Source organism: Salmo salar, chromosome ssa03, assembly GCF_905237065.1.
Source record: "Salmo salar chromosome ssa03, Ssal_v3.1, whole genome shotgun sequence".
In the NCBI taxonomy this organism is placed as follows: domain Eukaryota; kingdom Metazoa; phylum Chordata; class Actinopteri; order Salmoniformes; family Salmonidae; genus Salmo; species Salmo salar.
Window position 1 is genome coordinate 103,825,868 of NC_059444.1, and position 15,760 is coordinate 103,841,627.

Consider the following 15,760-nt stretch of genomic DNA (forward strand, 5'->3'; position numbering starts at 1 on the left):
CTTCAGCATCCACCACTTCCTTATCCTGCTTCTGACTCTCAAAGCCTTCTGGGAGTTCTGGACTAAGAATCGTCTTGAACATCTTCAGCTCGTTCTTCACAAATGTCATCATTTTCTCTTCAAGCAACTGAAATAAATCAAGTAAATAAGTTAAGCAAGAGAAGAAAGGCTTTCTCATTAACACATTAATGAATGATTGACAGATCAACTTTACTTGAGGTCAACAAAAACAAATGTTCATAACAGGACCACATACACTGAATATGGAGGCCAGGTCTGTTTGATGACTCTGGGAAGACTGACCACTGAGAATCTCTGACTCTGATCTCTCCTGTTGGTTTCTGTGCACAAAACATGAGATTACATCTCCTCATCCAGGGAGTACACACACACACACACACATACACACACACACACACACACACACACACACACACACACACACACACACACACACACACACACACACACACACACACACACACACACACACACACACACACACACACACACACACAAAGGGGAGGGAACGTTGTGTTTGTTTAATATTGTTTTAGGACTATGAAAATGGACTAAAGAATTAGCCTATGGATTATGAAAACAACCAAAAGAAATGTGAAAATGGGAGAGGAGAAATGACTAGAGACAGTGTTGTTTAACTCACTGACCATGACCCATGAGTTCTTCTTACCTTTGTTCAGTAGAAAAGTCTCCCTCTCTAAACTTTATAGGTTGATCCATAGACTGGTCACTCTTCATGGACACACAGCTGGGTACAGGGGAGGCTGGTCTCTCCTGCTTGATTAGTCTTCAACACAACAGAGACAAACATTACATCTCTCATCTACTCTGAGCTCAGATGGGGAAACATAAGAAGAGTTTCATTACAAAACGCAACATTTCACTTTACAGAAATGTTCGTAAATTAGTCTTTATTGTTTAAAGAAATTAGTAAAGAGATTGGTGTTTTTTTCACTATCTAATCATTACATGGGGTAGTTCAACGACAGACATGTATTTGTTTAAAATCTATCACTTGATGGTTTCATTTCAGAGACAAATAATGTTTTTTTGCTAAATGCAATATATCTGCCTCACTCTCAGAGAAATCAGTACTACTGCTAGGTTTAATACAGTAATAATATATATCTGCCTCACTCTCAGAGAAATCAGCAGTACTGCTAGGTTTAACACAGTAATAATATATATCTGCCTCACTCTCAGAGAAATCAGTAGTACTGCTAGGTTTAACACAGTAATAATATATATCTGCCTCTCAGAGAAATCAGTAGTACTGCTAGGTTTTACACAGTAATAATATATATCTGCCTCTCAGAGAAATCAGTAGTACTGCTAGGTTTTACACAGTAATAATATATATCTGCCTCACTCTCAGAGAAATCAGTAGTACTGCTACGTTTAATACAGTAATAATATATATCTGTCTCACTGTCAGAGAAATCAGTAGTACTGCTAGGTTTAATACAGTAATAATATATATCTGCCTCTCAGAGAAATCAGTAGTACTGCTAGGTTTAACACAGTAATAATATATATCTGCCTCTCAGAGAAATCAGTAGTACTGCTAGGTTTAACACAGTAATAATATATATCTGCCTCACTCTCAGAGAAATCAGTAGTACTGCTAGGTTTAATACAGTAATAATATATATCTGCATCACTCTCAGAGAAATCATACAGTCAAATATAACAAATTACTACATTTTTTAATAAAGATATGTACAAATGATACATTTGTGACATCAATATATATATATATTTTTAAAATATTCAAGAAATGTATATGTGATCTGTTTGTAAATTTTTTACATTTAACACTTTTTTTAGCAGATGTTCTTATCCAGGGCCTGGTTTCCCAAAAGCATCTGAAGGCTAAATTAATCGTTAGAACCTTCATAGGAACATCGTTAAATCTCAGAGCTTGAAAGAGAGCGACCCGTCTCTACCTATTTTACTGGTTTGTGACTCACTGACTCCACCCCCAGCCAGAGGGGAATAAAGTAGCCCAGGAGTTAACACACTCAGGTCAGGGAGAGTTGGAGAGGCAGGTTTATAGTTCCCCCCTAGACACTCAGGAGTTAACACACTCAGGTCAGGGAGAGTTGGAGAGGCAGGTTTATGGTTCCCCCTAGACACTCAGGAGTTAAAACACTCAGGTCAGGGAGAGATGGAGAGGCAGGTTTATGGTTCCCCCTAGACACTCAGGAGTTAAAACACTCAGGTCAGGGAGAGATGGAGAGGCAGGTTTATTATTCCCCCCTAGACTCTCAGGAGTTAAAACACTCAGGTCAGGGAGAGATGGAGAGGCAGGTTTATGGTTCCCCCTAGACACTCAGGAGTTAAAACACTCAGGTCAGGGAGAGATGGAGAGGCAGGTTTATTATTCCCCCCTAGACTCTCAGGAGTTAACACACTCAGGTCAGGGAGAGATGGAGAGGCAGGTTTATGGTTCCCCCTAGACACTCAGGAGTTAAAACACTCAGGTCAGGGAGAGATGGAGAGGCAGGTTTATGGTTCCCCCTAGACTCTCAGGAGTTAACACACTCAGGTCAGGGAGAGTTGGAGAGGCAGGTTTATGGTTCCCCCTAGACACTCAGGAGTTAACACACTCAGGTCAGGGAGAGTTGGAGAGGCAGGTTTATGGTTCCCCCCTAGACTCTCAGGAGTTAACACACTCAGGTCAGGGAGAGATGGAGAGGCAGGTTTATGGTTCGCCCCCTAGACTCTCAGGAGTTAACACACTCAGGTCAGGGAGAGATGGAGAGGCAGGTTTATGGTTCCCCCCCTAGACTCTCAGGAGTTAACACACTCAGGTCAGGGAGAGATGGAGAGGCAGGTTTATGGTTCCCCCCTAGACTCTCAGGAGTTAACACACTCAGGTCAGGGAGAGTTGGAGAGGCAGGTTTATGGTTCCCCCCTAGACTCTCAGGAGTAAAAACACTCAGGTCAGGGAGAGTTGGAGAGGCAGGTTTATGGTTCCCCCCCTAGACTCTCAGGAGTTAAAACACTCAGGTCAGGGAGAGATGGAGAGGCAGGTTTATGGTTCCCCCTAGACACTCAGGAGTTAAAACACTCAGGTCAGGGAGAGTTGGAGAGGCAGGTTTATGGTTCCCCCTTGACGATCAGGCTCTGGTTGTGGGGGATGTTCAGCTTGGGGTTGTGAGGAGCTGATAACAGTAACCCGCATGGATTTCGTAAAAGAGCTGTTTCGTGAAACCATCAATAACATTACACTTGGAAAATGCTTGTGATCTACCTCCTGTCTTAGACCACTAGAACAGCTGAGTGATCTACCTCCTGTCTCAGACCACTAGAACAGCTGAGTGATCTACCTCCTGTCTCAGACCACTAGAACAGCTGAGTAATCTACCTCCTGTCTCAGACCACTAGAACAGCTGAGTGATCTACCTCCTGCCTCAGACCACTAGAACAGCTGAGTAATCTACCTCCTGTCTCAGACCACTAGAATAGCTGAGTAATCTACCTCCTGTCTCAGACCACTAGAACAGCTGAGTAATCTACCTCCTCCCTCAGACCACTAGAACAGCTGAGTAATCTACCTCCTGTCTCAGACCACTAGAACAGCTGAGTAATCTACCTCCTGTCTCAGACCACTAGAACAGCTGAGTAATCTACCTCCTGCCCAGACCACTAGAACAGCTGAGTAATCTACCTCCTGTCTCAGACCACTAGAACAGCTGAGTAATCTACCTCCTGCCTCAGACCACTAGAACAGCTGAGTAATCTACCTCCTGTATCAGACCACTAGAACAGCTGAGTGATCTACCTCCTCCCTCAGACCACTAGAACAGCGGAGTAATCTACCTCCTGTCTCAGACCACTAGAACAGCTGAGTAATCTACCTCCTGTCTCAGACCACTAGAACAGCTGAGTAATCTACCTCCTGTCTCAGACCACTAGAACAGCTGAGTAATCTACCTCCTGTCTCAGACCACTAGAACAGCTGAGTAATCTACCTCCTCCCTCAGACCACTAGAACAGCTGAGTAATCTACCTCCTGTCTCTGACCACTATAACAGCTGAGTAATCTACCTCCTGTCTCAGTCCACTAGAACAGCTGAGTAATCTACCTCCTGTCTCAGACCACTAGAACAGCTGAGTAATCTACCTCCTGTCTCAGACCACTAGAACAGCTGAGTAATCTACCTCCTGTCTCAGACCACTAGAACAGCTGAGTAATCTACCTCCTGTCTCAGACCACTAGAACAGCTGAGTAATCTACCTCCTGTCTCAGACCACTAGAACAGCTGAGTAATCTACCTCCTGCCTCAGACCACTAGAACAGCTGAGTAATCTACCTCCTGTCTCAGACCACTAGAACAGCTGAGTAATCTACCTCCTGTCTCAGACCACTAGAACAGCTGAGTAATCTACCTCCTGTCTCAGACCACTAGAACAGCTGAGTAATCTACCTCCTGTCTCAGACCACTAGAACAGCTGAGTAATCTACCTCCTGTCTCAGACCACTAGAACAGCTGAGTAATCTACCTCCTGTCTCAGTCCACTAGAACAGCTGAGTAATCTACCTCCTCCCTCAGACCACTAGAACAGCTGAGTAATCTACCTCCTGCCTCAGACCACTAGAACAGCTGAGTAATCTACCTCCTGTCTCAGACCACTAGAACAGCTGAGTAATCTACCTCCTGTCTCAGACCACTAGAAAAGCTGAGTAATCTACCTCCTGCCTCAGACCACTAGAACAGCTGAGTAATCTACCTCCTGTCTCAGACCACTAGAACAGCTGAGTAATCTACCTCCTGTCTCAGACCACTAGAACAGCTGAGTAATCTACCTCCTGTCTCAGACCACTAGAACAGCTGAGTAATCTACCTCCTGCCTCAGACCACTAGAACAGCTGAGTAATCTACCTCCTGTCTCAGACCACTAGAACAGCTGAGTAATCTACCTCCTGTCTCAGACCACTAGAACAGCTGAGTAATCTACCTCCTGTCTCAGACCACTAGAACAGCTGAGTAATCTACCTCCTGTCTCAGACCACTAGAACAGCTGAGTAATCTACCTCCTGTCTCAGACCACTAGAACAGCTGAGTAATCTACCTCCTGTCTCAGTCCACTAGAACAGCTGAGTAATCTACCTCCTCCCTCAGACCACTAGAACAGCTGAGTAATCTACCTCCTGCCTCAGACCACTAGAACAGCTGAGTAATCTACCTCCTGTCTCAGACCACTAGAACAGCTGAGTAATCTACCTCCTGTCTCAGACCACTAGAAAAGCTGAGTAATCTACCTCCTGCCTCAGACCACTAGAACAGCTGAGTAATCTACCTCCTGTCTCAGACCACTAGAACAGCTGAGTAATCTACCTCCTGTCTCAGACCACTAGAACAGCTGAGTAATCTACCTCCTGTCTCAGACCACTAGAACAGCTGAGTAATCTACCTCCTGTCTCAGACCACTAGAACAGCTGAGTAATCTACCTCCTGTCTCAGACCACTAGAACAGCTGAGTAATCTACCTCCTGTCTCAGTCCACTAGAACAGCTGAGTAATCTACCTCCTCCCTCAGACCACTAGAACAGCTGAGTAATCTACCTCCTGCCTCAGACCACTAGAACAGCTGAGTAATCTACCTCCTGTCTCAGACCACTAGAACAGCTGAGTAATCTACCTCCTGTCTCAGACCACTAGAAAAGCTGAGTAATATACCTCCTGCCTCAGACCACTAGAACAGCTGAGTAATCTACCTCCTGTCTCAGACCACTAGAACAGCTGAGTAATCTACCTCCTGTCTCAGACCACTAGAACAGCTGAGTGATCTACCTCCTGTATCAGACCACTAGAACAGCTGAGTAATCTACCTCCTGTCTCAGACCACTAGAACAGCTGAGTGATCTACCTCCTGTCTCAGACCACTAGAACAGCTGAGTAATCTACCTCCTCCCTCAGACCACTAGAACAGCTGAGTAATCTACCTCCTGTCTCAGACCACTAGAACAGCTGAGTAATCTACCTCCTGTCTCAGACCACTAGAACAGCTGAGTAATCTACCTCCTCCCTCAGACCACTAGAACAGCTGAGTAATCTACCTCCTGTCTCAGACCACTAGAACAGCGGAGTAATCTACCTCCTGTCTCAGACCACTAGAACAGCTGAGTAATCTACCTCCTGTCTCAGACCACTAGAACAGCTGAGTAATCTACCTCCTGTCTCAGACCACTAGAACTGCTGAGTAATCTACCTCCTGTCTCAGACCACTAGAACAGCTGAGTAATCTACCTCCTCCCTCAGACCACTAGAACAGCTGAGTAATCTACCTCCTGTCTCAGACCACTATAACAGCTGAGTAATCTACCTCCTGTCTCAGTCCACTAGAACAGCTGAGTAATCTACCTCCTGTCTCAGACCACTAGAACAGCTGAGTAATCTACCTCCTGTCTCAGACCACTAGAACAGCTGAGTAATCTACCTCCTGTCTCAGACCACTAGAACAGCTGAGTAATCTACCTCCTGTCTCAGACCACTAGAACAGCTGAGTAATCTACCTCCTGTCTCAGACCACTAGAACAGCTGAGTAACCTACCTCCTGTCTCAGTCCACTAGAACAGCTGAGTAATCTACCTCCTCCCTCAGACCACTAGAACAGCTGAGTAATCTACCTCCTGCCTCAGACCACTAGAACAGCTGAGTAATCTACCTCCTCCCTCAGACCACTAGAACAGCTGAGTAATCTACCTCCTGTATCAGACCACTAGAACAGCTGAGTAATCTACCTCCTGTCTCAGACCACTAGAACAGCTGAGTAATCTACCTCCTCCCTCAGACCACTAGAACAGCTGAGTAATCTACCTCCTGTCTCAGACCACTAGAACAGCTGAGTAATCTACCTCCTGTCTCAGACCACTAGAACAGCTGAGTAATCTACCTCCTGTCTCAGACCACTAGAACAGCTGAGTAATCTACCTCCTGTATCAGACCACTAGAACAGCTGAGTAATCTACCTCCTGTCTCAGACCACTAGAACAGCTGAGTGATCTACCTCCTGTCTCAGACCACTAGAACAGCTGAGTAATCTACCTCCTGTCTCAGACCACTAGAACAGCTGAGTAATCTACCTCCTGTCTCAGACCACTAGAACAGCTGAGTAATCTACCTCCTCCCTCAGACCACTAGAACAGCTGAGTGCGTCATTAGATGCTTTTTTTGCCCTTCCACTTGACTTTATACACAGAAGATCTCTGCTAAACATAGAATCATATAGTTTATCCATCTCTCTGTGACAGCAGATGATTTCAGAACAAAGTTGACTACAAATACGAAGTTGCCAATGTCTTTGCATTTGATAAAAACAAGCGACGCATAAAATTATTCTTCAAATGAAAACCGAGATGACTACATTAAAATATGAACAGTAGTCTTTAGGCCTATTTCAATCATATTGTTCAATATATTGAGTAATATTTTGATACTTGTAGGCTACTGTCTGAAATATGTCTCAATACATTTCATGATGTGTATCCAAACATGAACACAATGATGTGCCAAATCTGTGATTTAGTGCGTTTTTATTGGGTAAGCATTAGACTAAGCCTCCCCAATACTTGCAGCCATAGGTGCTAATAGAAGCTGATCCTGGGTCAGTATTGTGACATAACTATAATGTTAAGGAAATATCTGAATGGAGAAAACTGATCCGAGAGCAGCGCTCCCTTTCTTTCCATCCTATCAGTATTGATACATGCTCCACCAGACGTGATACCTTGTAGTGCTGCTGATCCAGATTCTACTGGTCTGACTGAGGATATGAACTCTGACCTGTCCACCAGACGTGATACCTTGTAGTGCTGCTGATCCAGTTTCTACTGGTCTGCCTGAGGATATGAACTCTGACCTGTCGACCAACCATGATAGCTTGTAGTGCTGCTGATCCAGTTTCTACTGGTCTGACTGAGGATATGAACTCTGACCTGTCCACCAGACGTGATACCTTGTAGTGCTGCTGATCCAGTTTCTACTGGTCTGCCTGAGGATATGAACTCTGACCTGTCCACCAGACGTGATACCTTGTAGTGCTGCTGATCCAGTTTCTACTGGTCTGCCTGAGGATATGAACTCTGACCTGTCCACCAGACATGATACCTTGTAGTGCTGCTGATCCAGTTCCTGCTAGTCTGCCTGAGGATATGAACTCTGACCTGTTCACCAGACGTGATACCTTGTAGTGCTGCTGATCCAGTTTCTGCTGGTCTGACTGCGGGTATGGAGCTCTGCCCTGTTCACCAGACATGATACGTTGACCTTATACCTTGTAAATAAAAAAAAGGAAATAGTAACACAAAATAACAATAATTACGCTATAAGGAGTACCAGTACTGAGTCAATGTGCAGGGGTACCAGGTAGTTGAGGTAATAATGAGGCTATAAGGAGTACCAGTACTGAGTCAATGTGCAGGGGTACCAGGTAGTTGAGGTAATAATGAGGCTATAAGGAGTACCAGTACTGAGTCAATGTGCAGGGGTACCAGGTAGTTGAGGTAATAATGAGACTATAAGGAGTACCAGTACTGAGTCAATGTGCAGGGGTACCAGGTAGTTGAGGTAATAATGAGACTATAAGGAGTACCAGTACTGAGTCAATGTGCAGGGGTACCAGGTAGTTGAGGCAATAATGAGGCTATAAGGAGTACCAGTACTGAGTCAATGTGCAGGGGTACCAGGTAGTTGAGGCAATAATGAGGCTATAAGGAGTACCAGTACTGAGTCAATGTGCAGGGGTACCAGGTAGTTGAGGTAATAATGAGACTATAAGGAGTACCAGTACTGAGTCAATGTGCAGGGGTACCAGGTAGTTGAGGTAATAATGAGGCTATAAGGAGTACCAGTACTGAGTCAATGTGCAGGGGTACCAGGTAGTTGAGGTAATAATGAGACTATAAGGAGTACCAGTACTGAGTCAATGTGCAGGGGTACCAGGTAGTTGAGGTAATAATGAGACTATAAGGAGTACCAGTACTGAGTCAATGTGCAGGGGTACCAGGTAGTTGAGGTAATAATGAGACTATAAGGAGTACCAGTACTGAGTCAATGTGCAGGGGTACCAGGTAGTTGAGGTAATAATGAGGCTATAAGGATTACCAGTACTGAGTCAATGTGCAGGGGTACCAGGTAGTTGAGGTAATAATGAGACTATAAGGAGTACCAGTACTGAGTCAATGTGCAGGGGTACCAGGTAGTTGAGGTAATAATGAGACTATAAGGAGTACCAGTACTGAGTCAATGTGCAGGGGTACCAGGTAGTTGAGGTAATAATGAGGCTATAAGGAGTACCAGTACTGAGTCAATGTGCAGGGGTACCAGGTAGTTGAGGTAATAATGAGGCTATAAGGATTACCAGTACTGAGTCAATGTGCAGGGGTACCAGGTAGTTGAGGTAATAATGAGGATATAAGGAGTACCAGTACTGAGTCAATGTGCAGGGGTACCAGGTAGTTGAGGTAATAATGAGGCTATAAGGAGTACCAGTACTGAGTCAATGTGCAGGGGTACCAGGTAGTTGAGGTAATAATGAGACTATAAGGAGTACCAGTACTGAGTCAATGTGCAGGGGTACCAGGTAGTTGAGGTAATAATGAGACTATAAGGAGTACCAGTACTGAGTCAATGTGCAGGGGTACCAGGTAGTTGAGCTAATAATGAGACTATAAGGAGTACCAGTACTGAGTCAATGTGCAGGGGTACCAGGTAGTTGAGGTAATAATGAGACTATAAGGAGTACCAGTACTGAGTCAATGTGCAGGGGTACCAGGTAGTTGAGGTAATAATGAGGCTATAAGGATTACCAGTACTGAGTCAATGTGCAGGGGTACCAGGTAGTTGAGGTAATAATGAGACTATAAGGAGTACCAGTACTGAGTCAATGTGCAGGGGTGCCAGGTAGTTGAGGTAATAATGAGACTATAAGGAGTACCAGTACTGATTCAATGTGCAGGGGTACCAGGTAGTTGAGGTAATAATGAGGCTATAAGGAGTACCAGTACTGAGTCAATGTGCAGGGGTACCAGGTAGTTGAGGTAATAATGAGGCTATAAGGATTACCAGTACTGAGTCAATGTGCAGGGGTACCAGGTAGTTGAGGTAATAATGAGGCTATAAGGAGTACCAGTACTGAGTCAATGTGCAGGGGTACCAGGTAGTTGAGGTAATAATGAGGCTATAAGGAGTACCAGTACTGAGTCAATGTGCAGGGGTACCAGGTAGTTGAGGTAATAATGAGACTATAAGGAGTACCAGTACTGAGTCAATGTGCAGGGGTACCAGGTAGTTGAGGTAATAATGAGACTATAAGGAGTACCAGTACTGAGTCAATGTGCAGGGGTACCAGGTAGTTGAGCTAATAATGAGACTATAAGGAGTACCAGTACTGAGTCAATGTGCAGGGGTACCAGGTAGTTGAGGTAATAATGAGACTATAAGGAGTACCAGTACTGAGTCAATGTGCAGGGGTACCAGGTAGTTGAGGTAATATGTACATGTAGGTAGGGGTAAAAGTGACTAGGCAATCAGGATAGAGATTATATCTCCTCATCCAGGGAGAGCACACACACACACACACACACACACACACACACACACACACACACACACACACACACACACACACACACACACACACACACACACACACACACACACACACACACACACACACAGGGAGGGAACGTTGTGTTTGTTTAATATTGTTTTAGGACTATGAAAATGGACAAAAGGATTAGCCTGTGGATTATGAAAACAACCAAAAGAAATGTGAAAATGGGAGAGGAGAAATGACTACAGACAGTGTTGTTTAACTCACTGACCATGACCCATGAGTTCTTCTTACCTTTGTTCAGTAGAAAAGTCTCCCTCTCTAAACTCTTCAGGTTGACCCATAGACCGGTCACTCTTCATGGACACACAGCTGGGTACAGGGGAGGCTGGTCTCTCCTGCTTGATTGGTCTTCAACACAACAGAGACAAACATTACATCTCTCATCCACTCTGATCTCAGATGGGGAACATAAGAAGACTTTCATTCCAAAACGGAACATATCACTTTACAGAAATGTTCATAAATTAGTCTTTATTGTTTAAAGAAATTAGTAAAGAGATTGGTGTGTTTATTCACTATCTAATCATGGCATGGGGTTGTTCAATGACAGACATGTATTTGTTTAAAATCTATCACTTGATGGTTTCATTTCAGAGAGACAAATAATGTTTTTTTGCTAAATGCTATATATCTCCCTCACTCTCAGAGAAATCAGTAGTAGTGCTAGGTTTAATACAGTAATAATATATATCTGCCTCACTCTCAGAGAAATCAGTAGTACTGCTAGGTTTAATACAGTAATAATATATATCTGCCTCACTCTCAGAGAAATCAGTAGTACTGCTAGGTTTAACACAGTAATAATATATATCTGCCTCACTCTTAGAGAAATCAGTAGTACTGCTAGGTTTAACACAGTAATAATATATATCTGCCTCTCAGAGAAATCAGTAGTACTGCTAGGTTTAATACAGTAATAATATATATCTGCCTCTCAGAGAAATCAGTAGTACTGCTAGGTTTAACACAGTAATAATATATATCTGCCTCTTAGAGAAATCAGTAGTACTGCTAGGTTTTACACAGTAATAATATATATCTGCCTCTCAGAGAAATCAGTAGTACTGCTAGGTTTAACACAGTAATAATATATATCTGCCTCACTCTCAGAGAAATCAGTAGTACTGCTAGGTTTTATACAGTAATAATACACTGCTCAAAAAAATAAAGGGAACACTTAAACAACACAATGTAACTCCAAGTCAATCACACTTCTGTGGAATCAAACTGTCCACTTAGGAAGCAACACTGATTGACAATACATTTCACATGCTGTTGTGCAAATGGAATAGACAACAGGTGGAAATTATAGGCAATTACCAAGACACCCCCAATAAAGGAGTGGTACGGCAGGTGGTGACCACAGACCACTTCTCAGTTCTTATGCTTCCTGGCTGATGTTTTGGTCACTTTTGAATGCTGGCGGTGCTTTCACTCTAGTGGTAGCATGAGACGGAGTCTACAACCCACACAAGTGGCTCAGGTAGTGCAGATCATCCAGGATGGCACATCAATGCGAGCTGTGGCAAGAAGTTTTGCTGTGTCTGTCAGCGTAGTATCCAGAGCATGGAGGCGCTACCAGGAGACAGGCCAGTACATCAGGAGACGTGGAGGAGGCCGTAGGAGGGCAACAACCCAGCAGCAGGACCGCTACCTCCGCCTTTGTGCAAGGAGGAGCAGGAGGAGCACTGCCAGAGCCCTGCAAAATGACCTCCAGCAGGCCACAAATGTGCATGTGTCTGCTCAAACGGTCAGAAACAGACTCCATGAGGGTGGTATGAGGGCCCGACGTCCACAGGTGGGGGTTGTGCTTACAGCCCAACACCGTGCAGGACGTTTGGCATTTGCCAGAGAACACCAAGATTGGCAAATTCGCCACTGGCGTCCTGTGCTCTTCACAGATGAAAGCAGGTTCACACTGAGCACGTGACATACGTGACAGAGTCTGGAGACGCCGTGGAGAACGTTCTGCTGCCTGCAACATCCTCCAGCATGACCGGTTTGGTGGTGGGTCAGTCATGGTGTGGGGTGGCATTTCTTTGGGGGGGCCGCACAGCCCTCCATGTGCTCGCCAGAGGTAGCCTGACTGCCATTAGGTACCGAGATGAGATCCCCAGACCCCTTGTGAGACCATATGCTGCTGCGGTTGGCCCTGGGTTCCTCCTAATGCAAGACAATGCTAGACCTCATGTGGCTGGAGTGTGTCAGCAGTTCCTGCAAGAGGAAGGCATTGATGCTATGGACTGGCCGCCCGTTCCCCAGACCTGAATCCAATTGAGCACATCTGGGACATCATGTTTCGCTCCATCCACCAACGCCACGTTGCACCACAGACCGTCCAGGAGTTGGCGGATGCTTTAGTCCAGGTCTGGGAGGAGATCCCTCAGGAGACCATCCGCCACCTCATCAGGAGCATGCCCAGGCGTTGTAGGGAGGTCATACAGGCACGTGGAGGCCACACACACTACTGAGCCTCATTCTGACTTGTTTTAAGGACATTACATCAAAGTTGGATCAGCCTGTAGTGTGGTTTTCCACTTTAATTTTGAGTGTGACTCCAAATCCAGACTTCCATGGGTTGATAAATTGGATTTCCATTGAATATTATTGTGTGATTTTGTTGTCAGCACATTCAACTATGTAAAGAAAAAAGTCTTTAATAAGATTATTTATTTCATTCATTCAGATCTAGGATGTGTTATTTTAGTGTTGCCTTTATTTTTTTGAGCAGTATATATATCTGCCTCTCAGAGAAATCAGTAGTACTGCTAGGTTTTATACAGTAATAATATATATCTGCCTCTCAGAGAAATAAGTAGTACTGCTAGGTTTAACACAGTAATAATATATATCTGCCTCTCAGAGAAATCAGTAGTACTGCTAGGTTTAATACAGTAATAATATATATCTGCCTCACTCTCAGAGAAATCAGTAGTACTGCTAGGTTTAACACAGTAATAATATATATCTGCCTCTCAGAGAAATCAGTAGTACTGCTAGGTTTAACACAGTAATAATATATATCTGTCTCATTCTCAGAGAAATCAGTAGTACTGCTAGGTTTTATACAGTAATAATATATATCTGCCTCACTCTCAGAGAAATCAGTAGTACTGCTAGGTTTAACACAGTAATAATATATATCTGCCTCTCAGAGAAATCAGTAGTACTGCTAGGTTTAACACAGTAATAATATATATCTGTCTCATTCTCAGAGAAATCAGTAGTACTGCTAGGTTTTATACAGTAATAATATATATCTGCCTCACTCTCAGAGAAATCAGTAGTACTGCTAGGTTTTACACAGTAATAATATATATCTGCCTCTCAGAGAAATCAGTAGTACTGCTAGGTTTAATACAGTAATAATATATATCTGCCTCACTCTCAGAGAAATCAGTAGTACTGCTAGGTTATACACAGTAATAATATCTGCCTCTCAGAGAAATCAGTAGTACTGCTAGGTTATACACAGTAATAATATATATCTGCCTCTCAGAGAAATCAGTAGTACTGCTAGGTTTAACACAGTAATAATATATATCTGCCTCTCAGTGAAATCAGTTGTACTGCTAGGTTTAATACAATAATAATATATATCTGCCTCACTCTCAGAGAAATCAGTAGTACTGCTAGGTTTTACACAGTAATAATATATATCTGCCTCTCAGTGAAATCAGTAGTACTGCTAGGTTCAAATCTAACAAATAACCATATTTTGAGTAATCTACCTCCTGCCTCAGACCACTAGAACAGCTGAGTAATCTACCTCCTGTCTCAGACCACTAGAACAGCTGAGTAATCTACCTCCTGCCTCAGACCACTAGAACAGCTGAGTAATCTACCTCCTGTCTCAGACCACTAGAACAGCTGAGTAATCTAGCTCCTGTCTCAGACCACTAGAACAGCTGAGTAATCTACCTCCTGCCTCAGACCACTAGAACAGCTGAGTAATCTACCTCCTGTCTCAGACCACTAGAACAGCTGAGTAATCTACCTCCTGCCTCAGACCACTAGAACAGCTGAGTAATCTACCTCCTGTCTCAGACCACTAGAACAGCTGAGTAATCTACCTCCTCCCTCAGACCACTAGAACAGCTGAGTAATCTACCTCCTGTCTCAGACCACTAGAACAGCTGAGTAATCTACCTCCTCCCTCAGACCACTAGAACAGCTGAGTGCGTCATTAGATGCTTTTTTTGCCCTTCCACTTGACTTTATACACAGAAGATCTCTGCTAAACATAGAATCATATAGTTTATCCATCTCTCTGTGACAGCAGATGAATTCAGAACAAAGTTGACTACAAATACGAAGTTGCCAATGTCTTTGCATTTGATTCAATCAAGGGACGTCTGCAGATTTGCTTCAAATGAAACTGAGATGACTACATTAAAATATGAACAGTAGTCTTTAGGACTATTTCAATCATATTGTTCAATATATTGAGTAATATTTTGATACTTGTAGGCTACTGTCTGAAATATGTCTCAATATATTTCATGATGTGTATCCAAACATGAACACAATGATGTGCCAAATCTGTGATTTAGTGCGTTTTTATTGGGTAAGCATTAGACTAAGCCTCCCCAATACTTGCAGCCATAGGTGCTAATAGAAGCTGATCCTGGGTCAGTATTGTGACATAATTATAATGTTAAGGAAATATCTGAATGGAGAAAACTGATCCGAGAGCAGCGTTCCCTTTCTTTCCATCCTATCAGTATTGATACTTGCTCCATCAGACGTGATACCTTGTAGTGCCGCTGATCCAGTTTCTACTGGTCTGACTGAGGATATGAACTCTGACCTGTCCACCAGACGTGATACCTTGTAGTGCTGCTGATCCAGTTTCTGCTGGTTTGCCTGCGGATATGGAGCTCTGCCCTGTCCACCAGACTTGCTACGTTGACCTTATACCTTGTAAATAAAAAAAAGGAAATAGTAACACAAAATAACAATAATTACGCTATAAGGAGTACCAGTACTGAGTCAATGTGCAGGGGTACCAGGTAGATGAGGTAATAATGAGACTATAAGGAGTACCAGTACTGAGTCAATGTGCAGGGGTACCAGGTAGTTGAGGTAATAATGAGGCTATAAGGATTACCAG

The 15,760-nt window shown here is 43.7% G+C and overlaps 1 long non-coding RNA gene across 1 annotated transcript; it reads right to left on the minus strand.

Moving 5' to 3' along the window:
• Positions 1–760: 760 nt before the first annotated feature.
• Positions 761–10,936, minus strand: LOC123741811 (uncharacterized). Its single transcript, XR_006769365.1, has 3 exons — positions 10,879–10,936; positions 8,215–8,304; positions 761–808 (listed from the first exon to the last, which is right to left on the minus strand). It is a non-coding gene; the product is annotated as an uncharacterized lncRNA (long non-coding RNA).
• Between the last annotated feature and the right edge of the window lie 4,824 nt (positions 10,937–15,760).